This window comes from Benincasa hispida, chromosome 3 (assembly GCF_009727055.1).
Source record: "Benincasa hispida cultivar B227 chromosome 3, ASM972705v1, whole genome shotgun sequence".
Taxonomy (NCBI): Eukaryota; Viridiplantae; Streptophyta; class Magnoliopsida; order Cucurbitales; family Cucurbitaceae; genus Benincasa; species Benincasa hispida.
In genome coordinates, this window is record NC_052351.1 from 18119676 (window position 1) to 18138185 (window position 18510).

The window sequence follows — 18510 nt, forward strand, 5'->3', positions numbered from 1 at the left end:
CAAATACATTTTGAAATTTATTTACGAAATATACTTCCTTTTAATTTATTTACCATTTTTTAAAATTGATTTATCAAAGTATATTTTAAAACAGTTTGTTTGCCCACTGTTTTTTTTAAAAATTATTTACCAATCCATTTCTATTAGTATGATTTTGAACATTTGATGGTGTAAAAAATAATATAGTAGAAAAATGTAAATTAATTTCATTCCTATGATATAGTAAGAATAAATATTGTAATTTCTCATTAAACATGTAATACAATCACACCGAATAGTATAATGTGTAAGAACTACTTATAAGTAAATAATAATGTCCTCAACAAATGTCAAGAAAATAAATATATATAAATAACAATAACCCAGAGTCACAATCCATTACAAATACCTCACCAAAATTTAATGACACATATTGGATGTTGGAAATTTTTACTTCGAACGTAAAACTAATAAATCTCAAACTAATTAGGAATGAAATGTGGAAATGTGTAATTAGTTTGGGTCCTACAAGAAACAAAACAATATATATTTAGATTAGGATGAAGGTAAAAATGCAAATAACATAAGTATTAAACATACTACAACTTACATTTTGATTAGGTTTGGAGTGACTAGAGTCCAAAACATCGAGAATAGATAGAGGCAAAACAAATATGTAATCTAACAAAAGAAACAAAACACATTAATGTAAGATCTACTTTATTATAAAAGAATGGAAAGAAATGTGTACCTTTTTTAGCACAATCCTTCGATTTTTTACCATCCTCGTATGAATGTAAAAACAGTGAAGTAAGAGGGGGAAAGAAACATATTACAAAAGGCAAAGCATCCAAATGATTGAATTAGAAGTGAGAAAAAAAAATAGAAGGGAAGATGGAAAGAAGGACTCACCAACAATCCAAATCAGAAGGGACGATGAAGATTTCTCAAGATAATAGGAAGAGGAAGACATGTATAAATAGAAGAGATGATGCCATGATTTAACTTTGTGGGGTCAAAATAACAAATTGTTAAATCTAATTAGTTTGTATATTTCGTGTTCAATTTCAGTCCTCTATTGGTATATATTGTTAATTTCATGAATAGGTTCTCTCTCAGACACGTATGCCATGGTTTTTTATTTTGGTTGATTTCTTTAAAAATCTTTTTATTGTCTATAAATATTCTTTTCTATAAATTATGGAAACATATTTACATAGTACAGTTTCTTGTTGAGAGCTTATTATTTTTTTTAACCAATTACGATAAATACTAACTTTTGAGGGATTATAAATTTAAGATTTACTTAAAGTATATGAACTAAAATTAGAAATCTAAAAGTATATAGACTAAAGTGAATAGACTTGAAAGTATAAGGACCAATATAATATTTTAAATTTTAATTCTTTTTTAGGGGTCATTTGAAAGTATTGTAAAAATATTGTAAAAAAATGGATGACTTATCATTCAGATCACAAATGTTAAATAGAATGCAAGTACGTAGTGTAACAACAAAATAACAACAATCAGAGAATCGAGAAAGAACACAAAAAAGTTGGTAATATAATTCGATGATAACCACATACGTTTGGGGGGCAATATGCCCATAAAAGATATTCTACTAATATTAAAGAGGCAAATGATTACAACTAGTACTTATGTGTAATGTAACGACTATTACAATGACTCACGTAGAGCCTAACTTACTGATCACCTAAGTTCCCCTTAGATGCAAGACTCTTTCTATGAAGAACTTAGGCTCTCCCTAAGTATGCTAATATTAGTGTTGAACATTTTGACTTCCCTTAGTGTTTGAGACTCCCTCTCTATTGATGTTATCTTCCCTGTGTTCAGTGAACGAAATTAGGGTTGGCAAAATTTCCCGCAGATCGAGGCAGGGAATCCCCGGTTTGACCAGGGATGGGGTCAAACCGAAAAAATTGTTCAGGACCCCGTTCGAGGATGGGGATGGTATCTCTGCCCTAACCCCGACCCCAATTTTATATATATTATATTTTTAATATTTTATAAATATATTATAATATATAAAATAACTTAAATTTATATGTATGTTTATAATGTATACTATAGACTTGTTGTGAGCCTAATATTGAATATATAAATTCTAAATTTAAGTCCAAAAGTCAAGTCCAAACTTAAAAAATCAAAAGAAAAAAGTCCTAAATTTTGAAAACACACACTGCCAGCCCTACCCTGCAAACTTTTCGTTCAGTGTGTAACGTGTTAGGTGAGCCGAGCGTGCGTCTCAACGAGCGTTCGACTTCGTTCAGTCCGTTCGTGAAGAGTGAAGTTCAGCTTTAGGAGTCTATTCGTGAAGAGTGAAGTTCAGCTGAAACATGAAGGTGAAGGTGATGAATATCGCTCTAAAAATTTAGATGGAACATCACATAATATAGAATTTGATGATTTTAATAATTATGACTTGTTTGTATCAAATTGTAATAATATGAATAAGAAGCAACAATTTGATGTATATTTGGATGAACCTGCCTTATTTTAACATTTTGAATCGGTGAAAATTGAATTGTGTCAATATCCCATTTTACAAGAAATTACAAAAGACATATTAGGCATCCAGTTATTAGTACCAGCGGTGGGATTGTAAGCTCACATCATAACAAACTTCATCCGAAGATGATAAATGCAAATATGCTCAAAATCGAATTAAGCTTCAATTCATCACAATCTCCAAATTTCAATGTGCAAATCAATAAATTATCGATTCTCAACCACGATCGCCTCAAGATCAAGGCATTCTTTGTTTGATTTTGAACCTCTAAATCCTCCGTCGGAGTCACTCACTCTCTTCTGCCTCCCTCTCATTGACGAGACCAACCTCGAGATCGACGGCCACAAGATTCGGCTAAATTCGTCGGTGTTCGTTACTCACAATTAAAGGGACGTAAGATGCAAATCTTGAAACCAAATCGAAGAAGGAGAAGCAACAAAAAAAAGGAAAGAAAAAGGAGACGCAAGGCAGACCAGATGGAAGGAAAATGGAAATTGGCCGTAATATCACAAAGAGATTGAATCGAAGAGGAAGAAACGGAAAAAGAAAGAAAATGGAAGCAAACGGAGACCCAAAGCCCGAAAAGAGAAGAGTAAAAAAGGAAAGTTAGCAGGGTGTGCAATTAAGGATAAATTTGGAATTTTTTAAAAATTCATAGCTTGACCGATCGATATCTGCTATATTAGCAAATATTTTAAAAATGAAATATATTTTAAGATTATTTTCATGTTTGTATTATTTGGTACAAATTTTCTAAACAAATATGCAGCCAATAACACAACTCTAACCTATCGTAATGCACAATGGAAATTTTGTAAGTTATTTGGCCAAATGTCCATGACATAACATTAGTGTTTCGACATTTTAGTATAATAGTACATAAATTACATAATTCAACATCAATATCGCATGGAGATTATATATTTTTTTAACATGACATGAATTCTTTAGAAAAATGTTTAAAATGTCAACCATATAAATATAAACAAAACACTACTGAATTTATTGATTTTTATTAATGGTTGGTCGTTTGAATATCTTTTCCAAAGCACAACAATCTTAAAAGAAAAATCATATAGATGATAAATTACAACCTACTTAACAAGTAAAGTTACGACAAATTATTTTAAATGACAAAACTGCTAAATTTTTTTATAACTAATAGCAAAATATTACAGTTTATTTGTGATAGACTGTGATAGGCCACGATAGACTACTATTTGTGTCTATCTATGTCTTGATAAACACAGATAATGGTCATCATTGTCTATCGCGGTCACAGATAGACTATAATATTTTGGTATTAGTTTTAAATATTTTGGTTTATTTTTCTATATTTGAAAACTACCCTAAAGTTATCTATTGATATAAATAATTTCTATAAGAACGTGTTATTTTTTATATAAGTGTGTGTATTTTTTTTCCCTAACTCTCTAAAGTATAAATAAACAAAAAAAACAATACAATATTATTAGCGAGTTCAATAGATACAGACATATATCTTTAACTAAAATGTCATATTTAGAATACACTATCTTCTCCACCTCTCCTATCATCATCGAATCCAGATAACGAGGGAGTAGTTCGGTTGTTACGGGAATCAACACCAATTTAGCTCGAATTGATTATGTCATAGAAGAGGTTCTTAAGTTAGCTTTCAATATGAACATTCAATTCTACAAGCATAAGCACATATAGTGGTCTTAAAATTTGGTGGCAGATGATTTGGCTTGTTGGACGACAATAGAGTTATGCTCTCAGATTTAGTTTAAGAATTTTTTCAAGTTGCACTGTTCGGATTGTTGAACTGGACAACATTGTTGTTGTTCTATAGTAGTGTTTGTTTCTATTGCTGTTCTAAAAAAAACACTAAAAAAGAGAATAACACTATTGTATTCTCTAAAGTCACGTTATTATTTCAAGATCTGAAAATAATATTTATAAGCCTCTCTTTAACAATATTTAATCAATTTAGAATATTTTTAAAAAGATCCCACAAAATACGGGGAGCCGTTCCCAACGACTTCAATTTTGTTATTTTTATAATGTACATTTTCTCAAAAGACATTTTCTTCATATAAATAAGTTCAAAATTTTCGAAATTAAAATCGTTCATTATTGTACTGGTTGTTTATGAGATATTTTGTTGTATTTTAAATTTTATTTTATTAACTTTATTGTACTTGAATAACAAAAAAAAAAAAAAAATCATTCTATTAATTCTATTAATATTGTACTTGTTCCTAAAATTTTTAGCCCATCTTCGATTGGGGATTACATGTTGATTAGCTTATGCAATATTTCTTATAAGATAAAAACTAAAGCTATTGCAAATAAGCTGAAACCTCTTCTTAATCATTTAGGGGGCATTTGACGCATAATAAAAGCAGAGAGTTGAGTTAAGTTAGTAATTATTGTCTGGAGAGATAAATTGTGGGTGCAGAGTTGAGTTGAGTTGATGATTATTGTTTGTATTTGGAGTACTGAGTTGAATTGAGTTGAGACTGAAAGTATGTGTTTCGGGTGCAGAGTTGATTGGGGTATATGGTATAGCTTTTGGTTCTTTTTTTTTTCTATTTGTTTTTTATTTCATTTTTTCATTTTTTTTTTTTTTTTTTTTACTATTGTTGGTTAATTTTCAATTATACACCTATTTTCTTAACCATTTTATGAAAAAAAAAGAAAGAAAGAAAGAAAGAAAGAAAGAAAAACTCTAATTTCTTTCCATTTGTAAAACACATCAAATTTTTTGCAACATATTCATGTACTAAATACAAAATCTTCAATCCATTTTTTTGAATACTAAATTACATAGCATGTATATATATATATATATTCATTTCTAAACAGCAAACATATTCCAAATAGACTATAACTAAACATAAGTACTTACTACTCAAACATTGACACCCAATAATCTTAAAATTTGAACATTTCATATTTTCTCTTTTTGAAAAATGTAACAAAAAAAAAGTAACATACTTAAGTATAATAACACAATTTGGATACTCAATTGCAAAACATTAATATGTTTACCACAAAAATACATGTCATATTGCAATAAAATGATCATTCTTCCTTCTATTAGACAATTACTTTTTAACCATCAATTACTTATGAACTAATTTATACATATATGTATATTAAATCTTGCCAACTTAACATTATTATAAAAAAATTAACATGTTCGACACATAAACATTGAAACGCTCGATAACTTAACAATTTATGTTTATATAATATGCATCTTCTTTGTTATAAATTGTACATAGAATATTTACCCTCAATTTCATAATGATGATGAGAATGTGATAGTATAATAAAGTTACATTCTTTTGAACATCACAAAAATAATATCGAATGACAAGACATGTGCCCGTTCCAAACAACAAATTCACAAAATATATATTTTTTGGTTGAAATATTAGGTGGTTAATCTAAAGGGCCAGAGCAAGTAGGCGGATGCAACACCGTTTCTGTGCCTTTTCCAGTACAACAAGGAAGAGGTATGTCTTTTATATGTTCATACCAATTGAAGGAACTCTTGTGAGGAGAACCTTGAATGAAAGCGGATCGTCCAAATTCCATTAGTTATTGAATGCAGAGTTTACAGTAAACATACAAACAAATATGCATTTAAATTAAACTACAACATGCTTTTACAAGAAAGAAGTTCAAGAAATATCACCTTTGAAGAACTTATCTTCACGAATCCTCCTTCGAACGAACACGAACCTTTTTTAAGACCTTCTTCAAAATAATCTCGAACAGAAACCCGGACACAACCATAATGGAGTCCTTGGTATTCTCATGGTGAAAACCCAGGAGTGGTGGGCTCTGACTATTTTGGTTAGGAGGGAAAAGTCTAGGTGGAGGAGGAAGAAGATTGAGAAAACTTCATACACGGCAAACTCACAAAGACAGAACACTTATATTTTTCTCAATCGTTCAATCACATTAGCAAATCGTAGAGGAAGAAGAAAAACAAATTTTCTTTTGTTCCTCTTGCCATAACAAACATAACAACCTGCTAAAGTGGGTGGAGAGAAAAGATGGGGAAGGGAGTTGTAACTCCCTTCCTTATCATTCAAATAATAATAATATAATATAAATAAATATGATAATTAATTCATCATATTATATTAATATTAAATTATATGTTATATCAAATATAACATATAACCTATAGTTTTAATATTGTATCACATACAATATAAACTGTAGTTACTTTTCTCTATTATATGGCATTTAATATAAATCATATTTATATTAAATTTAACAAATATGAATCCCATTCATAGAAAATATATTTAAATCTCATTCAAATATTTATTTCCTCCTATTAAGCTATAGTGTATCAAATATATTATGACAATTATATCATATATAATTGAAACAATTTAATTAAGTCCTCCATCAATTTGAACAATTCAAATTAATCTAAAAATTGATTCTCAACTAAATCCTTTTGAGCTACCAAGGGGATCTCATGGACCTGTAGCTTTAAGCTCCAACGATACATGAATAAAATTAAACTCTTGAATTACATTATTCACTATTCGTTAACTATTAGGTACTCCACTGAAGACCGATAGTTGCACTCTTCGTACTACAGATATATTTCTATGTCCATTGGATATAACCAATCAACAGTACGATGATCCTTCACAAATTACTCGTAAGTATAGCTAGACCAAATTACCGTTTTGCTACTGTCGTTACATCTAACTTCTTAAGTACCACTGATCCCTCTAATGAACAATAGATCCTAGTCCCATTATGACTAAACCCCTCTCGGGCTAGGAAAGGGTGTGGCGCTACATTGTTCAAGACCCAAAATTAGGCCTTAAGGGAACGATTTATCTACTTATCCCTACTTCAGGGAAGGAGTGAATTTCTTCTTATGTAGCTGTGTTCCCAGCTCCCCAATTAGACGAATCCCCAAAATGGTAGGCTTGTTGAGTCGACGATCTAGCCACTCTCACCTATACAAATCAAAGGACTGCCCTCATAGGTAGGAGTTCACAACTCACTCATGATTCAGGTCATGTTACCTATGGTCATTCTAGTGAAATCTATTATGAATGGTGTTATATAATGAGACCAAACATTTCGTGGTCTAGTCTTATACAAACCTCTTTGTATAGAATATCCCCGCTCGCATGTCTAATACATGAATGATTAGGATCAGATCATTTGTAGCACTTTATAACAATTGTAACATCTACAAAGCGGGCCATACTCGTAGTGTCACCACGATAAGGTGCCCAATCTTATCCATCTACTACAGACCATTTAGGTTATCATTTAAACATGATCCACCCGTATGTCTCCACATGCATGTTTAAGTTACAAAGATGACCTTGGATGTTGGTTTATTAGGTTGTGGTTAATGCAACTAAAATATCACATATTTCATAGACAAAGTGAATAAAATATCATATATTTTATTAATCACATAAAGAGTTTGTTCATACAATGTTTACAAACTATAGAACCCTACGAGATTTAGGGCATCAACTCCAACACCAATAATATCAATTAGGTCGCATCTATCATCCTCAGTTAGCCCCTCAATACCAAATATGTCGTTAACTACCTCTTGCTGACGTCCAAATTCCAGCTCGTACTTCTCTGTTTGTCACGCAACAAGTCTGCCCATGTGTGCTAATTGCATATCAGCGGTTGATCACATGATGTCGATCATTTCATTCTGGAATGTCAGTCATTTCTTCTTACTCCATCTGGATGGCTCCGTTGATACATATCTACCTAATCTTTTTCCATTGCATCCTCAGGCAATTGGATTTGTTCATTATCTGGGTTAGGGTATTCCTATGATTCTAGCTGAATCTCATTCTCTATTTCTCAGAACAAATTTGACACCATCACCACCGACAGCTTGCAGGAATGCCTGGCTACCCTGTCCTTCCCAAGTACATTTGAAAGTTCATTGTAATGGGGGAATGACTTGTTCCACAATTGACTTGTTCCACAATCCCTTTGCATTGGTACATAGAAGCAAATTTAGAATTTATACGAAAACAGGTGTGGTGTACATTGTTAATTTTTTTTAACTTATCCGAACCCAGACGTCAAAGATCTCTCTATCCACCTAAATACATTTGAACTCCTCATTCCATCCGATTCTTGGTTGATTTAACATCTTTGATACTACCGTTTATTGTAACTTCAAACTTCTAACTTTTCATTTGATGGTATTATGGTTTAGTCCACACCCAGCCAACTTGTCCTCTATCATTCACTCTAAGTGTTGTATGTATCTTAATCAAAACATCCCATTGTTGAACTTCCAAACAAACTCCACTGAAGAGACTAGCGCATTCACCAACCCACCGTCCTCGACTTTCATCCATGTTGTTGGGTTTTATTCCTAAAACTCGTAGATAGTAAGTGTTATTAATTGATCGTCATCAATAAAAAGTTATAGATGTTAATTCAATAAATGTTATTATGTCATTTTCTGTTTTTGTCTTAATAAACCCCAATCCAATAAAATAACATCCAAGGCTGCCTTATGAGTCTTGAACTGCATGTGGAGACATATAGGGTTCAATGTTCAAGATACAACCTAAATGGTTTATAGTATAGGAATAAGGCTGGGTACCTTATCCTGGTGACACTATGGATACGACCCACTTTGTATTTGATACAAACACAATATCTAATGCGTTCGTGTAGGTGACATGTGAGTAGAGGTATCTTATGCAATGAGTTTGCATAAGACCAGACCATAAAATAGTAACTACTAGATGTAACATCATTAACTAGTTAGGTTTCTATTTCAATAGTCACCTAGGTAACTTAGTTTTAATCCTGAGTATATTATGAACTCTTGTTCACGAGAGATTATCTTTTGATTTATATGGGTGAGATTGATCAATTTTCTGACTCAATATGCCTATCATTTTGCGGACAAGACCGAGTGAGGAGTTGGGAACATAATAATACAAGAAGAAATTCACTCCTTTCTGTCTTCAGGGTAAGTAGATGAGTGTTCCCTTAAATGGTATCTCAGAGATTTGAATAAAGAGCCCTACCCTCTCATTGGTCCGAGAAGGGTTTCTATTTATTGGTTGGATCATAAACAGGTTGTTCATTAAAAGAGTATTGGTACTTAAGGAGTCGGAGGTAACTCAAGGGTAAAATGATAATTTGACCCAGTTGGAGTTATGAACACTTGTAAATGACTAACTTGCTGTTATTGTCAATATCTGTGGACACATAAATATATTTATAGTGAAAAGAGTATAATTGTGGATTTTTAGTGGAGTGTATCCACAGTTAACGAATATTGACTAACTTGGTTAATGAGTTTAGCCAATTAATCTCATATTGTTAGAGCTTTTGATCTACAGGTTCACCCGGTCCCTTTGTTAACTCACTAAAGAATATTAAAGAGAGATGATTTGAATTGTTCAAATCAATTTGAGGAAATTGTATATTAATATGATTAATATGTAACTGATTATGAATGTGATTTATAATTCAAATTAAGTTGGAAAGAAACATTTGAATGAGATTTAAATAACTAATTCAAGCGAATTAGATTCACAGAGAATTAATTAATAGAGAGGTATTGCACATACACATATGATGTTTATGATAATTAAATATATATGTTAAATTGGATTTAATATATAAGTAATTATTTAATTAATGTGCTAATTAATTAAATAAGTGTTATTTAATTAATTGTGCTAATTAATTAAATAAATATTATTTAAATAATTGTACACAAGGAAAAATTGGAAAAAGACTAGGAGAAGGGGTTGATCATTCTCTATATAAAATCTTCTTTATGGCCCTTTTGGGATACACAAAATACAATAGAATTGCAAGCATTCATTGTACAATTTTTCCCCTAAGCCACCAAAGAAATCCTCTCTACTCTCCCAAAAAGTTTTCCTCCTCACCCTTTTCTAGTAATTGGATACCACATATCATTCAATTGGAATCTTTGAGAATAACAAGGTTACTCTCATGGTCATGTTCAAGATTGTTTGAGGAAATATTCGTGTTCAAGATCGTTGGAGGAGTCGTTCGTTGGAACATCGAGAGGATTATTCTAGGAGCTTCGGAATCTACAAAGGTAAGAATGGTTTCCATCCTCTCCCTACAACATGCTATTTACATGATTATTCTATGTATATTATGTTTTAGTTTATGTAAAAATCGATTTGCGGGATGCAAGGCGTTCACAATGCTGCTACTATGGGATTTGATCCATTTGATTGGTATCAGAGCCAATTTTTTGTATCTTCGTTCTTCATATTTTTCGAAATAAAAATTAGTTTAGAGGTGGGTTATTAAATTTGCATTTTGAATAAATGTTTGCAAGATTGGATGTTTTCGATTTTGGCACTTAGATTACTTTTAATATGATTAAAATTAAGGGACCGCTGCATTTTTTTGGGCAATTCAATTCTTGCTTTGATTATGTAAGTCCGTGTCGATTGAAAGAGCAACTGTTGTTGAAGAGATAGAAAGAAACGGAAGTGTTTGGGACAAGTTCAAAGACAAAAATGAGCATAATAGAAACATTCTGCCATCCAGCATCGCGACGCTGCTTTCGCAGCGTTGCAATGCTGAAAGGTGAGGCGCATTGCATCAGATTCGCAACGTTGCAATGCTTCAGAGTTTGATAGAGTCTTGACGGCGCGCGCACGAGAAAAGACAGCGGCTAAAGTCCTCTTTTGACCTAATTTTGCTTTGTATTTTTAATTAATATTAATTAATTAAATCGATTTAATACTTATATTGATTCAATTAATTACTTTTGCATTAGAGTGCCAAAATTGGTTCAATTTTTTGCTGGTTAAATTATTTAATTATGCATTGGATGTATGTTTAGATTATTATTTGAATTCATATATACATTGTATGTCATGTAGATTAAAAAATACCCACCTTAGGATAAACATGTGCATACATCATAATTAAATATAAGGGTTATATTTTATGGATACATGATTAAATTAGCATGTTCATGCATCATGATTTAAGTGTATAATGATGTATGATTACATGTCCATGCATCATGCTATATGTTGAAATTGTTATAATAAATAGTGGATGATGTATGTGAATGCTTGATTCTCATGTATGATTTATAGGTTTTAATAAACCATTAAAATATGAGTGTTATAGTTCTAATGAGATAGATTAAAATCTATAATCAAGAGTTGCATGCAAATATAGGTCCAAATTATTTTTAAATAGTTTAAAATTGATCAACCTAGACTTATATTATTTTTAATGGGATTTGGAATAGGTTAATATTTTTAATTTGTTTTAATAGGATTAAAATAAATTTAACCAAAAGATTAAATTTATAAAATAGTTGTCCATAAGGGACCTTTGTCTAAGGAACGTTCTATCTAGGAAGGGATATTTAAGCTGGCGGAAATAGAACACCTCCACCTTAGAATCGTCTTGGAAGGTGAATAGGGCAAATATTTTATAAGCATGCAATAAATGATTGATTTTATTAAAGAGCTTAATAAATGAAATCAAGTATTGTTAAATCACTCAATATAAATGTTATATCAAGCAAATTAAAAGGACTTAGATAAATTCATTAGTCGGGTTTTAACTAAGTAATAAAATCCTAGAAATATTAAAATACTTTAGTGGGAGGAAATTGATATATGTAATATATCAAATTTCAGCTCTAACATCCCTAAAAGTTTACACTGTGAGATCCATGTTTGGCTTCGTGTCACCCTGGGCACGACCTCCCTTCGAAAAGTGTTTATATGAGTTAATGACAAGGTGACTAGGGAAAGTGTTCATAGTAAGTGGGAGAGGGACGTGTGTCAACATATCCTACGATCTTCTCCATTAGGTTGCACTGTGAGATTCCTATAGTCTGCCTACGTGTCATCCTAGAGCGACCATCCCTTCGGAAGGCTTGATGATAAGAGTCAGAATAATGCAAACTCCAACAATGGATAAGGTTTCTTATGTTAATCTTCAACAATTATTTTTCCTTTCGGTAGCCTGTTGAAGCATACCTCTGGGATCCAAAAATGAGAGAGTCAAACTTACGGAATGAATTAAGCTAGTTAACGAATTCTTGACCAAACAACGATAGGTAAAAACTATAGGTATAAGAGTTATTATGGTATTAGTGATTGACTGAGATTGTCTCAATTCAGGGAGGAGTAGTTGATTACCCTTTGGTGGTTGTTGCTTTAAACCTCTAAAGTATCGTTTCAAAAACTAAAATCAATAGTTTAATTAAGGTTCTTTGATTACATGTATTTTTGCTAAATTTATTGGATAATTATGTAATGGGTTAAGAAAAATGTTACTAATACGGTCAATTGATTGTTATATGTTTCCAAATGTCGTCCACAATCATATCTTTGCTTAAAAACGAGAAATTAACTGGTGAAAATTATGTAATGTGAAAATCTAACCTAAATACGATTCTGGTTATTGATGATTTGCAATTCGTCTTGACGAAGGAATGTCCTTCAGTCCCTGCTCGAAATGCATCCCAAGCGTTGAAGGATGCTTATGACCGATAGACAAAGGCTAATGATAAGGCTCGAGTCTACAACTTGGCATGTTTGTCTGACGATCTCACAAAGAAGCATAAGGCCATAGTGTCTACGTGTTAGATCATGGAGTTCCTCCAAGAGATGTTTGGATAATAATCCATTCAGATCCGACATGAGGTCCTTAAGTACATTTACAATGTGCGCATAAAGGAAAGTCAATTAGTGAGGGAACATGTCCTCGACCTGATGGTCCATTTCAATGTCACTGAAATGAACGTTGCGATCATCGACGAGTAGAGTCAGGTGTTCTTTATTTTAGAATCTCTTCCAAAGAGTTTCTTCAATTTTGCAACAATGCGGTTATGAACAAAATACAATACACTCTGACTACCCTTCTCAATGAGTTACAGACTTTTTAGTCCCTTATGAAAAGTAAGGGACCAGTAGAAGGAAAGGCCAATGTTGCCCAATCCAAAAAGTTTCACAAGGGTTCATTCCTCGGGTACTAAGTTTGCTCACTCATCTTCTGGTTCCAAGAAGATCCAAAAAAAGAAAGGAGGGAAGGGGAAGGCTTCTTCTACTGGGAAAGGCAAGGGTAAGGCCAAGGTGGCTGACAAGAGCAAGTGCTTCCACTGCAATGTGGATGGTCACTGGAAACGCAATTGCCCCAAGTACCTCGTCGAGAAAAAGATAGAGAAGGAAAGTAAATATGATTTACTAGTTTTAGAAACTTGTTTAGTGAAAAATGACCATGATGCCTGGATACTTGATTCAAGAGCCACTAATCATGTTTATTATTCTTTACAAGTAATTAGTTCCTTCTAGCAGCTCGAAGAGGGTGCAATGACGTTTCTTTACAGGGAATTTGTTCCTTCCAGTAGCTCCAATGCACCTAGACAATTCTATTGAAATTTTTTAATCATGATAATTCGAGATAATGTCAGTACAAGTTATTTTAGATGTATTCACAGTATGGTATTGAAACTTTGTTGTACCTAAAACCATTTCCATCTTCCATCGATACATGTACTTGTAATCGGTTCAGGGGTTTTCAACAAGACTATGTGTAGTTGTATTACTGCTTTGAGATCTGCATTAAAGTATTTTGAAACTGTCTTGCGAGATCTCAAAAATATGTGTGTATTACTCAATTCTTCATACTGTGAGCAAGAATGTTTAGGAACATTGCTACCATCTCTTCAATAATAACACATTTACTTGGTTCCAAACATCCCATTGTCCTACACAGAATCATAAACATTCTTCTATCCATTCAAGTACTTTCATGAAACACTAAGTCATTCTCGTAAACGAGGCGGAAGAACGTCAACTGGTGAATGCAATGTCTAACATATGTTGGTTGTTGTTTTATCCTTTGATTATTGTTAAGCAGCGTGGCCAATCTTATGAACAACAGTCTTTGAGACTCTGTAATATTTGTTATGATTTTAAACAACTCCTGAATAGTTTTATCTTACTAGGGTAAGATAGAAGTATGGTAGATTCTAAAAGGTTGAATTGTACTTAGAATTTATGAACTTAGCTTTATTTACAATATGGCAAGTCTTGACAATTGAGAATATCACTCATGTCCTACTATCTTGAGCCAAATATACATTACGATCATCCAAAAAAAAAAAAGCCTATCATAGTTGCAATAGTTCTACTACATTGTCCTACGCATTGGTTATTAATAGGACCATTAGGGACTATTGAGGTTGATGTCCTAAATTTTGTGGTTTTTTATTTTGTAATTGTATTGTACAAATACTTTATTTATCTAATAAAATAAGAGGTATTTTATTTGACATTTGATTGTATTAACCCACAAAAACTAATAAACTAAGACCCATGGTTATCTTTTGTAACTTAAACATGTATGTAGAGACATAAAGGTGGATCATGTTTAAGTGATAACCTAAACGGTTTGTAGTAGATGGATATGCTTGGGTACCTTATCCTGGCGACACTATGAATATGCTCGCTTTGTAGTTGATACAATTGTTGTAAAGTGCTACAAATTATTTGATCCTGACCATTCATGTGGAGACAATGCGAACAAAGGTATTCTATATAAAAATTTTGTATAAAATCAGGCCACGAAATGAATAGTCTCTCTATATAACACCGTTGTTAGTAAAGACTTACATTTCATCAGGATGACCGTATGTGACTTGACTTGAATCCTGAGTGAGTTGTGAACTCCTGGCTCTGAAGGTGGTCCTTTGATTTATATGTGTGAGAATGGTCAGTTTCGCCAACTCAATATGCCTATCATTTTGGAGATTCATCTGATTGGGGAGCTGGGAATGTAGCTTCACAAGAAGGAATTCACTCATTCCATATTCTTAGGGTAAGTAGTGAAATTGCTCCCTTAAGGGCTAGTTACTGTGGCTTGAATAATATAATCCTACACCCTCTCCTAGTCCGAGAGGGATTCGGTTATAATTGGACTACAACTTATTGTTCATTAGGGGGATCAATGGTACGTAAGAAGTTAGATGTGACTACAAGGACAACACGGTAATTTACGTCTAACTGTATTTACTAGTAATTTATGAAGGGTCAGTGTGTTGTTGATTGGTTATATCCAATGGACATAAAAATATATCTATAGTGTGAATAGTGCAACTGTAGTCTTTAATGGAGTGACTGACAGTTAATGGAAGTTGATTAATTTAATTAAAGAGTTTGATTAATTAATCAACTACCATTAGAGCTGTAATCTATAGGTTCATAAGGTCTCCTCGTTAACTCAATAGGGATTAATGAGAATCAAATTAATTTTTGGATTAATTTGAATTTTTTAAATTATTAAAGGAAATTAATTATATAATTAAAATTAATTATATGAGATACAAATATTATAATGTATATGATACATTATAATGATAAGTTTTATTTGAGAGAAAATATTTGAATATGATTCAAATATTAATATTAATTTGATTCATATTTAATACTATAGGATAAGTGAGAAAAATATTAAACTATAGGTTATATTATGGGGTTACATAATATAAACTATAAGTTATATGTTTATTAGATATAACATATGGTTTAAATATATATATAAATTAAATCAAATTAAAGTTTTTTAATTTAATACTTCAATTATTAGGGAGGGAGTTATTTGATGACTTTCCTCCCATTATTTTCTCATCTTAATGTATAGAAGTGGAAGTGTAAAAGAGATGGAACATGAATGATCTTCTTTTTGCATTTAAAAGGACAAAAATTAGAACATGTGATGTTATTTTGTTCTCTACTCTCTCTCAAATTAATCATCATCCCATTCCAAAATTAATCTTGAAGCCCATAAACTCTCAACGGCCTTTCTAAATGGCAATCTTGAGGAGACCATTTACATGGTGCAACCCGAGGGATTCATAGCCCAAGGTCAAGAGCAAAAGGTTTTCAAACTGAATCGGTCCATTTATGAACTGAAACAGGCGTATCGATCTTGGAACATACAGTTTGATACTACAATCAAGTCATATGACTTTGACCAAAACATTGACAAACCTTGTGCTTACAAGAAAATCATCAACGCTTCAGTAGTCTTCTTAGTGTTATACGTAGACAATATCCTACTCATTGGGAATGATGTAGGTCTACTGACTGCAGTTAAGAACTGGCTAGCGACCCAATTCCAAATGAAAAATTTAGGAGAAGCTCAGTTTGTTCTAGGTATACAGATCTTTTGGGATCGTAAGAAGAAAGTGCTAACAATGTCTCAAGCATTGTACATTGACAAGATGTTACTCAAGTACTCGATGCAGGACTCCAAGAGGGGCCTCCTGTCGTTTAGGCATGGAGTCACTTTGTTTAAGGACATGTGTCCTAAGACGCCCAAGAGGTTGAGAAGATGAGACGGGTCCCATATACGTCTGCCATTGGCAGTTTGATGTACGTGATGCTCTGTACTCGTCCAGACATCTGCTATACTATGGGCATAGTCAGTAGGTATCAGTTTAACCCAGGCCAGGGTCACTGGACTGCAGTGAAGAACATCCTCAAGTAACTTCGGAGAACGAGGGACTACATGCTCCGTGTATGGTTCTAGGGATTTGATCCTTACAGGATACACGGGATTTTGACTTTCAGACTGTTTAAGGACTCTCGCAAGTCCATATCAAGGTCAGTCTTTACTCTTAACGAAGGAGTTGTAGTTTGACGAAGCATATAAGCAGGGGTGCATCGCCGATCCACTATGGAGGCGGAGTACGTAGTGGCTTGCGAAGCTGTTAAGGAGGTCGTCTGGCTCAGGAAGTTCTTGCAAGAACTGGAAGTTGGTATAGATATTTTAGGCCCATTATATTGTGATAAATGGGGCAGTGGCGAACTCCAAGAAGCCAAGGAGTCACAAGCGGCGGTAAACACACAGAGCGAAAGTATCAATTTGATCCACGAGATAGTGCATTGAGGGACGTGATTGTCACGAAGATCGCTTCAGAGCATAATGTTGCTGACCCGTTTACGAAGGCTATCATGTACAGTGTTTGAGGGTCACCTACGGAGCATGGGTCTAGAGGATTGCCCACGGCTAGACTAGGGCAACTGGTAATTTCTTATACTGGGCTTTTATGCCCTTAATTATTGTTTTGTACTAGTTTAATGTACACCCCATTCACTTTAGGATCGGTGGGAGATTGTTGGGGTTGATGCCCTAAAGTCTCGTGTCCTGTATTTATAAGCAGATTGTACGAATGCTTGTGTTGTATAATATATGATATTTTATTTCACATCTTGTATTTTGCTCAGATGATTGTTTTATTTTCTTTACCACAACCAATAAATATAAAACCCTTGGTTATCTGTATGTGACTCAAGCATGTATGTGGTGAAATACAAGTAGATCATGTCTTGAGTGATAACCAAAATGATCTGTAGTATATGGATATAGGAGGAAAACCTTATCCTGGTAACGCTACAGATGCGGCTCATTTTATGGAATGGTCACAAGTGTTGTGACTTATCATAGATGGTCTGATCCTGATAATTCGTGTTGGGGACATGCGAGCGGGGCATCTTATACAAAGAGTTTGTATAAAGATTTAGCCATGCAATGTTAACCGTCTCGTTATATAATACCGTTCATGACAGAGACTTCACTTCGCTAGGATGACCATAGGTAACATGACCTCAATCCTGAGTGAGTTGAGAACTCCTCCCATTGAGGGTGGTTCTTTGATTTGTATGGGTGCAGTGCCAGGTCGTCAATTCAAACCTACCATTTTGGGGATTCATCTGATTTGGGAGCTAGAAACTCAGCTATACAAGATGGAATTCACTTCTTCCCTGACATAGGGGTAAGTAGATAGATAGCTCCCTTAAGGGCCTATTCCAGGGCTTGAACGATGTGGCGCTACACACCTTCTCTTGGCCCGAGAGGTTTCACACATAGTTGGACTATGTTGTATTGTTCATTAGAGGAATTAGTGGTACTTAAGGAGTGAGATGTAACTACAG